The 21,438-nt window shown below is 40.5% G+C and overlaps 1 protein-coding gene across 1 annotated transcript in view; it reads left to right on the top strand.

The window, feature by feature from the left end:
• The window catches only part of LOC134208685 (ecdysone-induced protein 74EF-like), a 717,955-nt gene that overhangs the window by 409,635 nt on the left and 286,882 nt on the right, over nucleotides 1–21,438 (top strand). The window lies entirely within an intron of this gene.

Below are 21,438 nucleotides of genomic sequence, written 5' to 3'. Positions count from 1 at the left end.
TTCTTCTTTTTTTTTCTTAAAAGTGCAAATTATAATCGCTTGGCATCGGCTTGCTTGCTCCGCCTTTCGTTCGTTCGATGCCAGTGCTTTCGTACATAACCAGGGGCCCTTCTTCTTCTTCTTCTTTTACTTCTTCAAAGTGCAAATTATTATCGCTTGGCGTCGGTAGCAGCGCAAGCGCTCTTCGGAGGGGGATGCTGCGAAAATTTATTCGCATGGATGGTGTCTATTACGTTTTAGCGGTAACTTATCGAGTTGCTAACATTGGGGTCAGTAGCAATGAAATGAAAATTTCTCTAGATTCTGCTTCGGTTTTGTCGCTGCTTGTGATTGGGAAGGTGCATTACTGAAAACAAATGGGTTCTTTTCAGAATCATAATTTCACACGAGAGAAGATTGAGCCGAGACAAATATTTTTCAAAGTACAAATCATAAGATTTGTTGCTGCTTGTGATTGGATAGGCGTATTGTGGAAAACAAATTGGTTCTTATCATAACCATCATATTACATGGGAGAAGTTTGAGCTGAGGCGAATTTTCTTCAAAGTGCAAGAGCAACAGAAGAACGCCGTATTCTAATAAATATGAAAATTGCTAACAGTTGAGTAAATTTTCAATCGAATACCGCCATCGGGCGTGACAATGGGTCTGGGGGTGAGAATGGGTTATCACTCTCACCGGCAGTCTGGAAGTCGTAGAGCAAAATCGTTCAAAAAGGTATCTTATATTTTAGGCTTTTTGTCCTCAGATGCATTCAATCTATTCTACAAGCACTCTAAGTAGTTGAAACGGTGACCCATTCTAAACCCCATTTGACCCATTGTCACCCCCGATGAATGTATCATCTTTATTCCCAGCACCTACTAATCTAAGAACCTACAGAGATTTCATCTGGTTCATGAACCAGTTTCTCTATCTGGATTCTGGATAGTGCTATACTACTACTATGGGCTATAGCAACTACTCTGGGTGGCACATGGCTTGTTCTAACGTTCACCCGGAACGTAAGTGTGGAATGCAGGAGATACTGCACGTACTTCTCCTACCGCCGGCCTTTTTTGTCGATTCTTGCGGTATCCCGTGGTAAAACTAATGATTTAGAGTTAAACATAGCTCTCTTCATCAGTTATGTTATTTTATTCTAGAACCAATCCCTTCCCAGTGAAGTGAATTAACGTCACTGATTGTCGTTATTCCGCTAGTTCATCTGCCAAAACGTTCGATTTCAACCTGAATGACCAATCATTGATATCAGCCGTACAGTCCGTAGCAAAAATAGACAATTGCTCCTGAAAACGAAGCTTGAGTATTCAGTAACTAAATTTATATTTGAATCATAATGTATTTAATATGAAACATTCTTTCCGTTTTGTTCTTTTCTTCGTTTTCTACAGATTCAGCCCAACAGTGCATTGATACAGCCTTTAACATTCATCGGGACTCAAAAGGCTTCAAGCCAACATAAACAAACGGCCCTTTTCAGGGCCACCAAATATTCACACAGGAAGTTGTTGTTAAGGTTGTTGTTTACCGATCTTCTGTTTCTTTAATACTGTGCTTATAGTTATAAACCGAAATGAGTTTATAGTAACAATCGGGTTTTCGCCCATTTATTTCCACAATATGAAACATGCCGAGGGTATTCCAACCCAGATCGAATTTACAGTCAAATCTTCGAAAATCAGCACCAAGGAATATATTCATAATTTCAAAATAAAATCTTCTACACTTCACATAATCCTACATCCAATTGGCGGTCGTGTCTCGGATACAACCTTCTACTTTTTTAAATAAAGCTTTATGTATCCGTCGGATGATGCTTTGATCACGGCGGAAATGAAATTACGGCTCTTGTAAAAATTATCGCTCAGAAACTTCGCCCGCCATTTAACTCGCTGCTTTTATTGGCATTTCACCAGTAGCTATTGTGCATTTAGATCAAAACTGTTTATATGACGCTGATGAACTGGCAGCAAGGCCCGCTTCCAACGAGATTCACACGGAAAAATAAAATAAATATGAAGCACTGCACGGTGTTATCTGTCACAAAATCGAGCTTGTTTTGTCGTTGACAACGTCGCGGGCACCAAATTGAAGTTCGGAAGTTGATTTCCACACTTTCGAACGCTCTTCCGACAATGTTTTGGTGGCAAATTCAAATTTTGTTCTAACGTTCATGATGTCGGAAGTAAGTTCGGAAGTAAAACGTCGGAATACAATTTAGTGCTGGCGACACATAACTAAAGGTGTTTTATATCACAATTTATAAATTGCTATATAGTCATGCATGCAGGAGACCTGCTGATTCCAATTTTGTTTTAAAGCTTAAACTTTATGCAGTAGGGGAAGGTGGGAAGACTTGATCCCTTGGGAGACTTAATTCTCCGCTATTTTACCGAGAGCTATATTGCCGTGAATTGCATATCTGTCCCATCTTTGCTGGGTTTCCTATTCATATGGGACAAACATGCGATTCACGGCAGTATAATAGTATTGTTATAGCGTATTTTTATTATAGATCCTCTAGACAAATGATCGTTATGTGGCGTTATGTTTTTAAGTGGCCACGCAAAATTTGAACAACTGCTCCTAATAATGATAAAATGCTATCATTTTTTCACAGCACAAAACCGTAAATATGCTAAATGATCTTCACTGATAAAAATGCTAACATCCCACCACTAGGGTGGCTCAAATTAGTATGGGAAAAACTTTGTTCAATTTTTTTGATAGGCCGCCCTCTTATTCGGTTCTATTTGATGCCCTGATGCTCTGGACAAAATTTCAGCCAAATCGGTCAACGTTTGGGCGGTGCTAAACTCGTTGGAAGTTTATATGGAAAAATGTATGCAGAAACATCCAAAAACAGTAAATTGCAGCTGGACTACACAACTTACGATGAAGAACTATGATACTCATTCAGATCTTGGAGAATTTAATACAGAATGTTATGCAGAAAACCGCGAGAAGATTCGAGTTTGCCCAGCTAAGTTATTAGCATTTCTCTGCAGTGGGGTTTGAGCAAATTTCGTTTCTTTTACCTTTGAATAGAAATAAATTCACCCGAAAACACTCCAGTAAAATGCTAATATCTTTGCGTAATAAACTCTAATCTTCTCGCGGTTTTCAGCATAACATTCTGTATTTTATTTTAGAAGAACTGAATGAGTATCATGGTTCTTGACCGTAAATTGTGCCATCCAACTGCAAAACACTGTTTTTGGATGTTTCTGCATACATTTTTTCATATAAACTACCAACGAGTTTAGCACTGTCCAAACGTTGACCGATTTGGCTGAAATTTTGTCCAGAGCATCAGGGCATCAAATAGAACCGAATAAGAGGGCGGCCCATCAAAAAATTTGAAAAAGTGTTTTTTGAGCCACCCTACCCACCACATTTTCCGGATAATTGGATTTTGATTTGTTGCCACACTATGAGGAGACTTGATCCTTGAGACTTGAGAAGTTTGACAAAAAAATTTAAGAAAATATAAATTGTTGTACTCAAGCGGCTATTTTTTGTAGATGTGACAGGTACAGGTGTAATGAAGGGTTTGCTCTAAAAAAATAATTATTGAGTACCTAGATATCATAGAGAGAGAATCAAGGCTCCCCAATTTTGAAGATTGCATGCGCTATCGAATTCCGTAGCAAAAATCTTTCATGAATACGCACAGCAAGTTGGAAAATCTGCGTATTTTGGAGGAAAAATATTTAAAGTTCAGAGAGCATGATCCTGCAGGTCGTGCGTTCATTCTGCGTACTGTTGTCATTTTTGTACTTAAAATTCCAATAACTTCCGTGGCACATATGATAAATTGTAGAGTTCTTTACATCTTTCTTAAGCAGCTAATCCAGTGAACGTAATTTTCACCCATGCTCACCAGAAGAGAATGCTCATTCACGCAGATTTTTGCCTGGAAATTATTTTTCCTAAAATAAAAACAGGTCTTAGGAGTGATAACCATATTTCGCTCACTTCCAGTGGCGTAAAAATTCTCTAGTCCTGCTTTTGACTCATATTTAGTAAAATTTCCGTGGGATTAAAAGAGGGGGCAATACAATTTTACTTAGTCACTGAGTAGATAAAAGTTAGCGTGTACGATTTTCGTTTCTCTTCTGAGTTCGTTTTAAAGCAGACCCCAGACGACGGAAAATTTTTGACAAACTATTGATTACTCAAGAAAAATATTGATGGTGGGAGTACCATGCCGGCTAATCAGTGAAAATATTCAAGAAAAGTTTGATGAGAAAAGTATTTTCAATATATCTCTCGTCTGGGGTCTGCTTAAGGTCACTCCTGACGGAATCCAAGTTTCAAAGTGCTCGCGTTTTCGGGGGCACACCACTCGATACGGATGCAACGCACAACTGTCATTTTTATTTTTTCACGCATGCTGCGACGCAGCAAAACTAAATCAACAAAAATGACAGTTGTGCGTTGCTTTCGTATCGAGTGGTGTGCCCCCGAAAACGCGAGCACTTTGAAACTTGGATTCCGTCAGGAGTGACCTTAAGAGAAAAGAGTGGTGAGCGAAAGATGTTTTCCGCCACAAATTATGAAAAAAAAGATTCTCATTTAACCCAAGCTTGATTTCGTCTCATCGATCTTGCAACTGAAACTGAAATTCACCATTTGGTCACTTTTTCTGCCACTGAAAGTCACTATTTGGTCCCTTTTTTTGTCAGCTTTGGTCACTAAAGTCACTATTTTGACATGCATGGTCGCTACCAACCCTGCATGGCAAAATACCGATAATTGATTTTTGCTTTAAACAGTAGGAAATAGTTTTTGATTAAACATACCATACCTTACATTCGCTTGCAACTCGACAGTTCATGTATTAAATCATAGTTAATTACATGTGCTTTGAAAAACATATGCCTGAAAAATCTATAAAAACTGTTTTAACTTTATTATGTTCCAAGTTTTTGAGTCGCAACAGTCACTAAATGGCATATTTCAATATTATCTAGAACTTCATAGAAAATGCAAAAAATGTAGAAATGATAATAAATACGAGAAAGGCAAAAAGGTTTAGAAGAATAAACATTTTTAGGGGGGGTTGTCGGCATAAAACGTGACATATCTCCAAAAATAATGAAGTTATGTAACTGAAGCAGTGATGGGAAATGTCAAAAAATGTCATGGGTTGCTATTACTAATTTGCTAATAACTTTTTCAACTATTTATTTACAATTCATTTTTTTATTAACATGTAATGCTTAAAGGATCCTACAACTTTGCCAAACAGGTCATTGTTCTAAATATACAGTGTGAGGCATGATAACGAATTTAAAAAAATGTCACGGAATGTCATGACATTAATGTCATTTGACACTAATTCGGCTCTCACGCCGCCATGTTTAGTTTTAGAGCAATGACCTATTAGACAAATTTTTAGTATCCTTTGAGTGCTTTATGTTTATATAAAACATACGATTGTAAATTACTTGTAAAAAAAGTTATTAACAAATTAGTCCCATGACATCGATATGACATTTCCCGTCACTGAACTGAAGTTACGTCTTCGACAAAGTTTTTTAGAGGAAGTTTTGCTACAACTTTTGTGAAGACACAAACCTTGTATGTTGTAAAATGGGAAAACAAAATTTCATCGCACTAATATCACATCCTGCCATTCCGAAATCATTTGTTGGAGGCCATCTGCCGCAAAACCGCCTTATTCGCCGCATCCACATCCAGGGGGATCGGATTCTACTCACAATGGCCGTCTCAGATCATCCACATCGGACTCAAATTTATACTTCGTCCGCTCTTTTGAGACTCAGATAGGCACTGAATCGGCAGCACTACGAAGAGCACCTGAATGGCGATATGGCAGACAACGGTGGCGGTATGGTAATGAACCTAGGAGCACGCGCGCAGGACATGCGACTTCCGGCTCCGAATCTCCAGGAAATCCAGGAGGAGATCGGCCGGCTGAAAAACAACAAAGCCCCTGGAGTTGACCAACTACCAGGAGAGCTGTTTAAACACGGTGGTGAAGCACTGGCTAGAGCGCTGCACTGGGTGATTACCAAGCTTTGGGAGGATGAGGTTCTGCCGCAGGAGTGGATGGAAGGTGTCGTGTGTCCCATCTACAAAAAGGGCGATAAGCTGGATTGTAGCAACTACCGCGCAATCACATTGCTGAACGCCGCCTACAAGGTACTCTCCCAAATTTTATGCCGTCGACTAACACCAATTGCAAGAGAGTTCGTGGGGCAGTACCAGGCGGGATTTGTGGGTGAACGCTCTACCACAGACCAGGTGTTCGCCATACGTCAGGTATTGCAGAAATGCCGCGAATACAACGTGCCCACACATCATCTATTTATCGACTTCAAAGCCGCATATGATACAATCGATCGGGACCAGCTATGGCAGCTAATGCACGAAAACGGATTTCCGGATAAACTGATACGGTTGATCAAGGCGACGATGGAACGGGTGATGTGCGTAGTTCGAGTTTCAGGGGCATTCTCGAGGCCCTTCGAAACCCGTAGAGGGTTACGGCAAGGTTATGGTCTCTCGTGTCTGCTATTCAACATCGCTTTGGAGGGAGTAATACGAAGGGCAGGGATTGACACGAGTGGTACGATTTTCACGAAGTCCGTCCAGTTATTTGGTTTCGCCGACGACATTGATATCATGGCACGTAACTTTGAGAGGATGGAGGAAGCCTACATCAGACTGAAAAGCGAAGCTAAACGGATTGGACTAGTCATCAACACGTCGAAGACGAAGTACATGATAGGAAGAGGCTCAAGAGAGGTCAATGTGAGCCACCCACCACGAGTTTCTATCGGTGGTGACGAAATCGAGGTGGTTGAAGAATTCGTGTACTTGGGCTCACTGGTGACCGCCGATAACGATACCAGCAGAGAAATTCGGAGACGCATAGTGGCTGGAAATCGTACGTACTTTGGACTCCGCAAGACGCTCCGATCGAATAGAGTTCGCCGCCGTACCAAACTGACTATCTACAAAACGCTTATAAGACCGGTAGTTCTCTACGGACACGAGACCTGGACGATGCTCGTGGAGGACCAACGCGCGCTGGGAGTTTTCGAAAGGAATGTGTTGCGTACCATCTATGGTGGGTTGCAGATGGCGGACGGTACGTGGAGGAGGCGAATGAACCACGAGTTGCATCAGCTGTTGGGAGAACCATCCATCGTTCACACCGCGAAAATCGGATGACTGCGGTGGGCCGGGCACGTAGCCAGAATGTTGGACAGTAATCCGGTAAAAATGGTTCTCGACAACGATCCGACGGGAACAAGAAGGCGAGGTGCACAGCGGGCAAGGTGGATCGATCAGGTGGAGGACGACTTGCGGACCCTCCGCAGACTGCGTGGTTGGCGAAGTGCAGCCATGAACCGAGCTGAATGGAGAAGTCTTTTATGTGCAGCACAGGCCACTCCGGCCTTAGTCTGATGATAAATAAATAAATAGGCACTGAATCCACTATGAGCGTCCCAGAGCAACCATTTCATATCGTTTGACTCAAATCCCGAACATGACTCATATTCCGAACACTGACTGGCGTTTTGGCACCATGAAACTAAAACCTTCAATAGTTTCCCGTACGGAAAATAATATTGCAAATAAACTTAACATCCTATGGACAGAATAACATGAAACAAGCAGACATAGCAATTAAAAAACGAGTGTTCAGAATATGAGTCATGATTGGGATTTGAATCAAAAGACTGAGTCATTAGACTCAGTATTATTGACCATGAGAATTCCCCACGAAACTGCTTAGAAAATCCCATGAATTTTTTCCAATAAAACCTTTTTGAATGTTCCAAAAAATCGTCTTCAGAAATCCGAATAATTTCTCGTGAATATTTGAAAGAATTTTTCTCAGGAATTCTGAAAAAGTTTCCGTTTAAAGGTAGCCCTACACCTCGGAATACTTTTCCTCCGGATTTTGCTTTCCGTGTATTTTGAATGGGGCTGGGTTTTGATTTTCCGTATCGAAATCCGTTCAATCCTGATGCCTGTTTAAAAACGGGAATAAAATCCGTGAACAAAGTTCCAGAGGTGTAAGTTTTTCCCGTGGTAATTCGGCAGATTTAGTCTCAGAAATTCCAGGAACGGTTGTGTTTCCATAGAAGGGTATTTATCAACCTTTCGTTAAGATTTGACTCAATGCTTTCTGCTCTTTTTAGCTATTTTTTTTAATTTTGAATGGTTTGGCATCGGGCAGTTTCTGCATTAAGAGTGGATTGTTTTTTACGCGCAGGGGCAGTCGTTACTATCTTCGAACATTGAGATGGAATTTTCATATTACAGTTCACATTTATTACTCAAATACAATCACTGGTTTATTTCATCTTGCCTATTATATTTTGACGGTTTAAACCAGTACGGAAACCGGTGGGGGCGCGTGACCGGTCCAAGGGGGGCGTAAGACCTTTACAAAGATTTCACCCTTTTTGTGATTTGACTATCATGAACTGAACATGTTTTCTTAGTATAATTTATATATCATTTCTTTTGTACAAAATTAAATATCAATTCAATAGGCCTACACAGAATCAGGAACCTTGAAATATAAGTTTCTTTGCTGTAGTGATTTGAAAGCTGTAACCAAAAGCTACGAAATCATCGCTGCAATAAAGTACCTTTTTATCTGGTGTCAAGCAGTGGGAGAAAGTTGGGGAGTTGTACTGATGGTGCACCAGAACTTCTTGGTTTAAAATTAGCATTTCAAGAAGAGTAAATAGCTTGCTCCACATGCCAAAGGTGTTCATTGCATATCTCACCAGTATGCCCTTGCTTGTAAGACACTTCCGCGAAGTAAGTACAAAAATCATACTGAATGAATGTCACATTCGAATGATAAACGTTATTGAAATGAAATGACTTGAAATGTTTGAATGTTTGTTCTTGATTTCTGCATTACATATTCAGGGAGCCGGGGACCATCTGGCTAATCATTAAAGAGGTCTGATATCGAGGAAATGCAAAAGTGAAAAACGAGAAAGCACTGTACTTAGAACCAGAAGACGTTGGAGGTGGACAGCACTGGCGGAGACGAAAACGGCGACGACGGGCGTCGAGACATGCATGATGTTATTATTTAAATTGAAAACCCACGTCGTTGTCGTTTCCGCAGCAGCCACCACCCCAGTAGCACATTAGCCAGCACACGATCAGTGGTGACAATTTGTCAAAATTAATTCGAATTTGATATTTATTGGGTTGGCATTCCTCCCCAGAAAGGTGCTGCTTCCGTTTCACACGGTTCGCCGCTGCAGAGGGGGGCGAAATAGGACCCCATGCGCGAGCTCCTCCAGCGCGGGCTAGCGGTAAATTAAGGTCAATGGCAAACCGAGCGCGACCGTTGTTCTTGTTACTGTTGTTGCTACAGGCACAGGTGGTATCAGGTGGCAGCTCGCGATTATTTCGCCTAGTGCTGTCAGTGCATGGATTGAATACGAAAATAAACCGCACGCAGATCCTCGACGCAGCGTAATTGTAGCCCTCTTCAGTTACCTCAGTCACGTTATTGCGCGCTGAACTTTGGATGATGCGAAGTTGGAGCCTGAAACCAGCTCCATACAAGAGAGTGGCGGCGGCGAAGTAAGTAAGGAAAGGGGCATTGAGTGTGACCTGAAAACTGGCACGCCACACCCCGACGGAGCCGGTAAACGGAGGAGTTGGAGCTTTCTGACATCAGACATTCATGGGTACCACACCTCTTACGTAATAAGATTTTTGTGCAGCAGGACAGCCAAGCAACAGTTCCAATTTGCAAATATGTAGTACTCATGGGGCAAACTTTATTAACGCTAATGATCCGCAGAGGCTTTTTAACGAATGAATTTATTACCGCGATCTGCCAACCTGCCAGCGGACCTCTGTGTGGTGGAATCTAGTCCGAGTCCGAGAGGCATGCCGATTCGCTTGATCCGGTCTCCCTAATACGGTAACCAATCGGTCAGTCAGTCAAAATATGTCGGTCCTTAGTTTGAAGGGTACTGGGGGTCCCTATCGCGATCTTCGCCAGTTTGCCACAGTTACTGGGAAAACGGCAAGTGCAGTCCGCTGGATTATGATTGGGGTTTGTATGGTAACTGTGCACTTTACTTGCATTGAATGCAAATTTTTAAAACTCAAAACCAACTTTAATTGATCAGAAAAATAATGACGAATCTGGAAAATAAAACGTTGAAAAGTTTTGGAAGAATCATACACATTTTTAAATTATATGAAGCCTGTGTGTTCCAATGTTTGGTGCTAAGATGTTCTAATAATCGAAAAATTCTACTACGAGCTCCAACGTAGTGAACCATAACGTAAACGAAACTATTCTACTCATTTAGTTAAATAATAATGATAAGCTTTTCATCTGAGACTTGACAGCATTCAAAAGCACAGAGTCGAAGATATGAAATAGCAAAAGTGGTTGGAAGAGGAAGAGGAAAGTAAATAAGTTGTCCAACTTTGACTCTCGAGGAATGTCGCATTGAACAAAGCGGAGCGGAAACGGTAATCAATTTCAAGTAAAATATGCATTAATCACGCACTTTGCCGCATGGATTAGCTGGTTAAACTTGTTCGTTTACCTAAAAGGATCCAACTCATTCTCTTTCAAACTCCACCGTCCAAAAACAGCCCGAACAACTTATGATGGCAGCAGCACCCAGCTCAGGTTCGGTTCACAGCTCAGTTCACTTCTACTGAAAATCGCGCGCACTCTCTTGTGCACACACGCGCGTAATCGATGTCAAGGTGCACAACACTACTTTTCAAAAAATAAATAAAGCAAAAGCAACTGCAGCAGCAGCAACAAATAAACAAAAAAAAACTTCACCCGAGTATGAGACGCAGTTCAAGCAGGGTTCCTTTTTTTCTAGGGTGAGCTCGCGATGAAAAAAAATACCTATCTGATTGCAAGAGGGTTCATATACTCCTTGCAAAAGCGTGCAAGATGCTGATGATAATTGCAGGAAAATAAGGTTCTAGAGATATGAGCCGCTGCAAACAGATTCACTACAGTAGGGTAAGACGGTATAATGCGCCCCACCTGGCCAAAACTAAGGGTAAAAATCAGTTGGAACCTATAAATATTTGTAAAACCATCATACTATGTGAATGTGGAAGTATTTTTCTATTACGCAATGAAAATAATAGCAAAATACAAAAAGTAACAGTTTTGATGTAACTTTTCATGTTTGTTTGCTCAACATTCTTGAGCGACTCTAGCATACTGTCCGGAAAACTTGCACTGGAACACTCAGTTGGGCAACAAAATAACTTTTCTCAGTGGTTAATATGATATAAAATTGCTTCCATCTTCAAAAATGTAACGATTTTTGAAAACATGTTTCACTGGCCAAAACGCCCCAGTGTAGGCAGGACGGTATGCCCTTACCAACTGGACACAAGCGCAGCGAGCTTGCAGCAGTTGCTTCCAAATTGTATGGAAAATATTGAAATGTAATTCACACCTGCTTGAATGGACCTATGTTAGTTTTTTAATGTCAAGCGCATAAGGATTTGTAACCTTTTTATTATGGGATAGATAAAATACTAATGAAGGGCTATGATACGTGTTTGATAACGGTGGGGCGTATTGCCCAGGCACTTTTTGAAATCCAGTTTTTCACGACTTTTCAAAAAAGCTTTATTACGTGTTCTCAGTAATATTTTTATATGACTACTCACAGGTAATGCATTTGCGACTTATTGAACTACCAAATAACACAAAGTTTGCATAAATTACGTTGAAAAGTAAAAAGTTTTCATAGGTATTGCCTTAGGGGGGGCATATTATACCGTCTTACCCTACATATAGCTGTGGCATAAATTCACGATAAATCGTTCATTTGAATGTTTAGAGACATATGCAATGAAACCTGTTTTATGCAAATTTGAATAATAATAATAATAATAACCTTTTTTCCCCTTCTAGAATTATAAAAGTATCTCACTCTCACATTAAACATCATCACTCTTTCATTCCTGGGTCAGTCTAAGTTGCAACTGTGACAACAGAGACATGATCACTTTAGGCCGCGTTCGATCCTACTAATCTCCTGACTTTGTGGTTGGATAATAAAGCAGGTCGGTATCTGTGCACAATTCTTCAGGGATGGCTGCGGGCTGGAGATACCGGAGGAAATTCTTCCAGGATTTCGGAGAAATTTTGTCTAGATATTCGAAGGAATTTCCTCCGAAAATTTGGAGCAATTTTTTCAAAGAATTCGGAAACATTTTCTCCAGGAATTCGGAACAAATTTTTAGGATGAATTCCCGAAAAATCGAGAAGTTGGAGGAATTTAATTCAGAAATTTGGGAATTCAGAATTGGGAGGAATTTCCACCTGGAACTCGGAAGAATTTTCTCCAATAACTCTAAGAATATTCCTCCGGGAATTTGAAGAAGTTTTACTCGGCAATTCATGTGCATTTTCCGGGAGTTCGGAGCATTTGTTTCTGATAATTCGAAGTAATTTACTCCGGGAAATTGGAGAAATTTCTTCCGGAAATTCGGGAGTTATTTTCCTCGATAATTCAGAGGAATTCACTCCGAGAGTTCCTCCGACGTCCTGGGAGAATTTTCTTCCGGGAACTCTGAGGAATTTCCTCCGGGAATTCGAAGAAATGTTCTCCGACAATTCAGAACAACTTTCTCTGAAAATTCAGAGGAGTTTCTTCGAGAAATAGGAGGAATTTTCTCCAAGGAATTCGGCAGCAGTTTCTTTTGCAGTTCGGAGCAAATATCTCCGAGACTTCGAAGGAATCTCTTACGGAAAGTCGGAGGAATTTTCTCCTGCACTTTCTTCCGGAAACTCAGAGAAATTTCCCCCTGAAATTCAGATGAGCTTCCTCCGGGTATTATATACGAGAATCTTGAAGATTTCCCTCTGGGATTTCGAGAATTTTTTTCCATGAGTTCTAGGAAATTCCTTCTAGTGATTCAAAGGAATTTCCTGCAGGAAAACGGAGAAAATTTCTCCAAGAATTCGAAGGAATTTCCACCGGCAATTCGGAGAAATTTACACCGACATTTAAGAGGAGTTTCTTCCGGGAATTTGGAGAAATTTATCCCTGGAAATCGGAAGGAACCCATGGTTTAAGCGTCAAAAAATCCGTAGAGCTTGTGGACAAACTGAAGAATGTCGAGATGCGACAAGGAGAAATAATGGTTCCCAAACGTAACCGTGGCAGAAGTTATTATAAGTTTGCGCAGACACCTAGAGAGAAAACGAGCACCCCCCAATCACATCGCCGCTTACCCAACTGTGGAAGTGGAGCTTACCTAACTATGTAGAAGTATGTATGAAACAAATTGTTTTTCATATTCAGGGGTAAGTTTTACAAACAAACGTTTAGCCTCAGCATTGGCAGCAAAATATCACCACTTTTGGCTGATGTGTTCTTGACTGATTTTGAAGTAAATCTGTCAAAAGAAAAGCTCTTCCCTTTGAATCTGGAGGCGTTACGTAGACAACGTCTTTGTGAATTTTCCGTGTGAATTCAGAAGATTCAGTGGAATTTCCTTAGAATTTCCCGATTGATTCCCACACCATAACGTTGAAACTCCTGCCAAAGTACTTTTCGTGAAAACACCAATGATTTTCTTAAAAAATCCATACAATTTCCAGTTGAAATTTTGAATAGCTTTCCGTAAAAACTAAGAAGCACTTTGAGAAGAAATTCCGGAGGGTTTTCCGTTAAAATCTGAAGAATTTATCGTTGAAATAGAGTTTTTGAACGGTGGAAAGCCATTTGGCCGAAGGCCACAAGTCTGAAAGTTGTTTGGCCGAATATATCGTTTGACCGAACAAACCATCCCATTTAGACTAAAGTTATAAGGCCGAAAATGACCTATGGCCGAAACTATCATTTGGCAGAAAGAAATGAAAGTTAGGCCGAAAGGATCGTTCGACTGAATTGGTCATTTTGCCAAAAAAGTCGTTTAGCCAGATAGGTCATTTAGTTGAAAATGCCGTTTGGCCGAATTGGTTGTTTTGCAGAAAGGACATTTTCGGGACAAATGCCAAACGACCATTTCTACCAAACGGTATTTTCGGTCAAATGAACTTTCGGTTAAATAACTTTTTCGGCCAGAGTACCAGTTCGGCCGAATGTTTATTTAGGCTGTGTGTCCCTTTCGGCTACATCACGCTTTCGGTCAAACCGGAAAGGTACAAACATAAAATAAAATATAGACCTATATTTTCCTCAATCATTATGAGTACAACAAGAATTATTTACAACAGCGTTCACGACGAAGCTACGCTGAGATGCTGAAAAAGACCACTTCAACTGTTGAAGCAGATAACATCTATTCGTCTCTATCTGTTGACGATCCTGTTGACTGTCCTTTGTTTTCAAAGGATCATCGACGGAATGAGGAAAGCAGAGCCAAAGACCCTCGAAAAAACTTCGAAAACTGCATCGCAGTGTTCCCCCAGCCAACATCGAAGGTACGTGGAAGTATTCCCAAACGTTCAGCTCCTAGAGTCTTTCTCCTGGAAGAACAGGACTTTCCGCCCCTTCCAGGGACATCTAAAATCCCTGATGTTCCCACTTTTTCGATTTTTCCGTCAGCTGCTGAGCATCGCGCGCAATCTCACTGAAAAACATGGTCAATTCAGTTCTCCCTCTTCTGAAGTAGCTGTCTTCCAAAATGCCCCTCTTGAAACAATCGTATCCTTCAATGGCTAATTCGGTCAACAAGGTTAATACGATTTCGGTTCTACAGTGGAACTGTCGAAGTATTCTTCACAAATTAGATATTTTCAAATTTTTAATTAACAAATTAGAATGCGATGTTTTCGCTTTGTGTGGCTAACACCCGATGTGAATCTCCATTCGAGATCGTGCAGACAGGCATGGAGGAGTGCTGTTAAGGATGAGAAAACAGCACTCCTTCTATAGAGTCGATCTTGCACCTCTGTCAGGCACCGAAGCCGTCGCATGTCAGGTGACTATCCGAGTAAAAGACCTCAGTATCGCCTCAATATATCTTCCTCCGGGAACTGCGATATCTCGCAGGCATCTCCCACACATCTGCTCGGTTATGCCCGTTTCCTCTTGGGAAAATTTAACTCCCACGCAACAGGCTGGGGGACCTCTGATATATGACCTATGCGACGACTTCAACAAGACCATTCTTAACACTGGAGAAGTTACACGAGTGGCACCTCCAGCAAAAGAGAGCCGATTAGAGCTTTCAATATGTTCGAGCTCACTATTGCTGACTGCACGTGGAGGGTAGCTCAAGATCCCTTCCCCATGGTAGTGATCTTTTGCCAATCGAAATATCAATCTCTAATGCAACATACCAGCCTCCTCCGGTAGATATCGCATATGACCTTACGGAGCACATTGACTGGGGCAAATATGCTGAGGCAATTGTTGACGGTTGACAGACGGTAGGCGTACTTTCACCGCGGGAAGAGTACCAGTTTATATCCGAATTAATTCCTAACAGCGCTCTCCAGGCACAACGCCGGCCGGTGCCAGGAGTTTCAGCCCGTAGGAAGCCATCCAGTCCGTGGTTGGACGACGAGTGTACAAAACTCTATCGCGAGAAATCCGCTGCGTTTAAGGATTTTCGAAAACATGGTTCGGTTGTACTTCATAAGCGATATATCGCTCTTGAGGACCAGTTCAAGAAATTGGTCAAGGCGAAGAAAAGCGGTTACTGGAGGCACTTCGTCGAGGGTTTGTCGCGCGAGACCTCAATGAAGACACTTTGGTCCGTTGGGAGAATAATGCGTAACGCGTCGTCGGTGAACGAGGATCGCGAAAGTTCACCACGGTAGATATTCGATTTCGCCAAGAAAGTCTGTCCAGCTTCCGTTCCAGTGAAGCGAATGGTTCGAGGCACCTCAACTGACAGCACTGGTGACATGGATCGGCCGTTTTCGATGGTTGAATTCTCACTTGCTCTTCTTTCATGAAACAATTCTGCTCCGGGGTTGGATAGCATCAGGTTCAATTTGCTGAAAAACCTCCCAGACGTCGCGAAGCGGTGCTTATTGAACCTATTCAATCAATCCTTGAAAAGGAATATTGGAGGTGCGAATCATAGCCATTCAAAAGCCTAAAAAGCCCGCGTCCAGTTGTAATTCGTATCGTCCTATCGCGATGCTATCGTGTCTTCGGAAGCTGTTGGAGAAGATGCTTCTCCGTCGGCTCGACGAATGGGTTGAGTCAAATGGTTTGTTGTCAGATTGATTTCCGTAGAGGCAAAGTAACGAACGACTGTCTTACGTTGCTTACTTCAGAAGTTCAACTTGCCTTCTCTCAAAAAGAACAAATGGGCTCAGTATTTTTGAACGTTAAGTGAGCTTTTGATTCAGTTTGCAACGATGTTTTGTGCAACAAACTCCACTCGAGTGGATTTTCACCAATTTTTATCTATTTATACAATTTGGTGTCAGAGATGTGTATGAATTTTTCTCATCGTGACTTGACAACTTCACGAAGGGCTTATGGAAAGCAATCTCTGTGTCTGCGGCGACTATCAGGATAGTGAACACGTCGTGTGGGGGCGCGTTGAGCATCGTGGAACTAGGTCTGAGTTGACTGACTTGGGTGCGAGGAAAACAGATAAAACCCGTTGGAGAAGTGTTGGCGGGTCTTGATTTAAAGTATATGAACCTTAACTATCTGTTTTTAACCACCTCCTTTTCCTATTGTGTATTTGTAATCCCTAACCTCGAGTCAGCCGCGTGTACATCGGTTACCCAAACTAACTCTAGTTATAAGATCTAGTTATTAGCAGAAATTGTAAAATGAGTTGTACAAAAAAAAATCCGGTTCCGTAACGCCAAATGGCAAATGAGTCTTCCAAATAAACGCAAGATTTAAAAAAAAACAAGAATTCTCCTTCCGATTTTTCTTTAAACAAATTAGTCAAAAGAATTGCAGATGATATTTTACAATACTGGGCCGAAGGTTACAATGCGGAATGGTTTTTGCCCAACCAAATCATAAAGCCAAACCCATCTAGCTGAAAATATCATGTAGTCAAAATAAATATAAGACCGAAAATGTTCGGCTGAAGTCGTCATTTGGCTGAAAAGGGTCATTTGGTCATTTGATCGAAAATACCATTTGCCGAAATGATCCTTGGGCCAAAAAGGTTATTTAACCGAAATGGTCGTTGGCAAGATGGACATTTGGCCGTAGTTGGGCCGAATGACATTTTCGTTCAAATGGCTTCTACTGTCAAACGATCATTTAAATCAAACGGCATTTGACCTTTTCGGCCTAATAACCTCTTCGGCCAAACGAGCATTTCAGCCAAATGACCTGTTAGGTCAAATTAGCAGCTCGGTAGTATGTCGATTTGGCCAAGTGAAATGTTAGGTCAAACCGTTTTTGATGTATAAATGTTTTGCCCAAACGTTCATTTCGAAATGTAATTTGGCTAGATAAATATCGGCTTAACGTGTTATTTGAAGATAAATTGTTAAATTTTGAAGAATTTTAGTGGTAACTAAAGTTATTGGCTCGTACTTCCTGACCTCTTTTCCGAAATTCTTTAACCGCACATCCGGTAAAGATATAAAGTAAATTCCTCTGCATTCTAGGATAAAATTCCTTCGAATTCCCGGAAGACTTCCAGCGTACAGGACTGCCTGAGCTTAAGGCACGCTGCAATCGAATCACAAAAATTATCAAGGCCAGAATGGTGGACCTCAAAAATAACGATTTCTCGAATAAGATCCGCACTCTCCCAGATTATGCTAAGCCTTTCTGGAAAATGACCAAAATTCTAAAATCCAAGCCTCGACCCATTCCACCTTTAATCCCACTAGACAATAATGGCTCTAAGGATCGCTTGATAACTCCTGCAGAGAAGGTCGCTGAAATAGGTCGTCACTTCGTCAGCTCACACAATCTTGGGCAGAACATCGTCAGTCCACACGAGTCCGGCCGATCACTGTACATATTGAAAATAATTGTAGATCAAAAAATATTGAAATAAAGAAGAATTTTACTACTACTACTACCCGGAAGACTTTTTTCCCGAATTCCCGAAAGATTTTTTTCCGAATTCCCGAAAGACTCCAAGATTTCTGAAAGGAATTTCCTCTGGGAATTCGGAGGATTTTTATTCAAGAATTCTGAGGAATTTTCTTTGGGAAGTCGGTGGAATTTCTTCCGGGGGTTTGGTGCAATCACTTCCGAAGATTCTGAGGAATTTCCTTCTGGAATTCGGAGGAGTTTTTATTCGATTGCTGACGGCCTCGGTAATATCTGAACAAGTTCAACTTTTGGCAAGTCAATTGAATTCAACTGAGTTGTTCAATTCACTTGCCCTGTCTAAATTTACCATTAGGGCTGCATTTTTGCTATTCAGGACATTCTTTATCGAAGTGCCTCCAAGTCCTCGTCTGAGACAAAGGGGTCGTCCAAAAATGACGTCACAAGTTTCAGGGGATCTGAGATTTTGTGACAGTACATATACTAGGTGGACAAAAAAGCGTTAAATAGGGGGGAGAGGAGGTCTAGAAATCTCAAAAAGCAGTGGACGTCATACTTGAAGCGCGCCAGAGAAGACAATCAATGATGATGACGATTATTTCAACGACATCGATGGTACGACAAATCAGATGACGAAGTCAATTCGTTCTCACTCGGTAATATCTGAACTTATATAATTATGATTATCTTGAATAATTCTCGTTTAACTTTTCAAAAAAAAAACCTAAGTAAAAAAATCTCGAATTGATTTGAATATTGCAATCAGCAGACCATGATTCTAGTACTCAAATTCTTTCAAGAAAATATGTTACTTAGGTTCTTTTGAAAAGTCAAGCGATAAAATCTCACACGGATCCAGGCAGCTTCTCATACAAAATTATAAGAATATCGAACATCCGCTGGTTGGGTATAGGTTTTGAAAAAAAGTTTTTTTATTCTTTTTTACCGCAGGCCTGGTAGCGAGTCACTTTTTAGTGACTTGGTCACTATTTTGAGTCTAGTCACTAAAAGTCACTATTTTTGCATTGGCTATTGAAATAAAGTTCAAAATAAAAATCATTTATACCTACTTTTATTATCAGCCAACTCAAATGTGATTCTGGTAGCAATATATTGAATTTGGAAGATGTGCACCAAAGAAATGTGTTGTGAAAATCGTGAGCTTATTTCCGATTCTTGTCAACTATAATCTTTTCCTTCACGAATGAAATTGAAAATGAGGAAGGTCCCCGTAGTGCTGGTAGAACCTTTGCGTGGTGTATTACGGTGTAAGATCAACACGGTCACATTGTCTACAGGTAAATCCTGACCAACGAATACCTCCCCAATATCCAAACTATGTGGTACTTATGAGAGTTTCGCAAAGTCGGGGCCTCTCGTTATAAGTACTTCATCAACACTTCCTTTCTCTCAAAGTTACGGTGAAGATAAGCGTGGCCAGGAGTAGTAATCCTCATGCTTTTGTGATTTTTATCTAGATTGAAATAAGGACCACACCTACCTTGATTTCTGATAGCAATCTGAATAAGAATTTCAAAAGAAAACATAAGTATCACTAGTGTCCAATCTAGAAGTAACAGCGTAACTATGCTATGCTAAATTTGTTAAAATGCGAAAGGCTGACCTCGAGTATCGAGTACAGAATTGGGGAGAATTGGAACCAAATCCACGTCTGTTGGTGAGCGTTAATATTATGCATCTCGAGAAAATATAGAATACTGCGGCGTCCTGCTGGCTGCTTCTCAGGTAATCGCAACAGTCACTAAACACGACAGAGTCAATAAAAATCTTACCCACCGTATGCACTTGTCATGATAAAACTCTCCATGTACTCAGTGACTCGGTTGCCTCTCACTAATCTAAATCGAGTACTGCTGTCATTTGGAAATCACGTGGTTTTGTTTTGAGAGGAAAATTTTCCCTATCTTTAACCCGGCGGCTATCTTGACGTCTACCTTCGCAGTCGAGCCTGCGAGAGTAAGACCGCCGCGAAAGTCTAGACAAAGATAAGCGCGACAATACCCTTCGGTAACAAAGATAGTGAACAGCCTCAGCCACTGAATTCAAAACATTTGATTGGAATTATTTCAGAAATATTATTCTGTTTTTGTTTATGTTAATTGGATTCTGTTTATTAACCCAAAAACTAGTGTGAGGATGAATGAATTGGTGATTTTATAAATTTAAAATAAAACTAAACTAATAAGATTTAAAAGTTTTTTAACTGAGATTATTGGCCACCTTTAATTATTTTAATCCTTTAATACTAAAGTCTGAGAGAAATTATAGTTTATTGAAATTTCTGGATTTCTAATAAGATACAATGGTTTGATTGATTTTCACAATTTCAAAATGCCACGTCGAGTTCAAAATTTCAAAAACTTCTGTTTAAATTTGTTATTAAACCGCAGTTTAATAATGGATCAAATTGTATTTTAAATTTTCGTTATTATTTTAATTACGTTATATTTTTCGAACAAATGGTCAACCAAAGATTCATAAGCTTTGTGAGTGCAAATAGTTCATTGTCTAGGAATCAATTAATTAGATGATTTAATATCATTCTTTGGCTGTTATACAGAAACTTTGTGCCATATTAAAAATAAATGTGTTGTTATTGAGAACATAATTTTGTGGCACAATTTGTAACTCACTACCTGTTCCCATGACGACGGTTGGATACTTTCTCGTGTGTTACTCAATATGGTACCATGGTATGGCTAACTTCTGGCTGATCCAACGAATACCATCTTCAATATCCAACTTCGTGGTACTTATGAGCGTGTCGCAGTCTCTGTCCTCTTGCTTCTATCCTCTCCCTCCTTACGGCAAAGATGGACATGGCCAGTAGTAGCAATCCTCATGCTTTTGTGGTTTTTGCCTTTTCTTGATTTCTGATAGCATTGTAGATAAAGATTTCAAAAATAATATGTACACTAGTTTGCAATCTACGAAGTATACCGTAACAATGCTAATGCATCTTGTAGCTCTATACCCAGTTGAAGACTTCATACAAAAGTCACTATTTGGTCACTTTTCTGCAATAGAAAGTCACTATTTGGTCACTTTTTGTCATCGGTGGTCACTAAAGTCACTATTTTGAACGGCATTCATCGCTACCAGCCCTGTATTACGAGACTCGTTGAAGAAAAGTTGACACAACATCTTCATGTGATCTTTCAGAACTCCCTAAACAGCAACATCATTCAGGTCCATGAATGCATTATATCCACAAATATTTTTTTTTCCAAATTCTTAGGTGTGATTGAAGAACACTGAATATGTAATTCTTATTAAAAATTGAAAGCTTTGAAGTAATTCACAAGATCATTGAGAGACGTTTGTTGAATCATAATTTCGCAATTAACGCATATAATTACCCCCGGAACCCTGCCTGCGTGCAATTCCTTCTCTGTACTTCTGTTCACCAATCGGACAGAGGTTCGCATTGAAAGTTAATGTT

This window comes from Armigeres subalbatus, chromosome 2, assembly GCF_024139115.2.
Source record: "Armigeres subalbatus isolate Guangzhou_Male chromosome 2, GZ_Asu_2, whole genome shotgun sequence".
Taxonomy (NCBI): domain Eukaryota; kingdom Metazoa; phylum Arthropoda; class Insecta; order Diptera; family Culicidae; genus Armigeres; species Armigeres subalbatus.
This window is presented reverse-complemented; position numbering and strand designations above follow the sequence as displayed.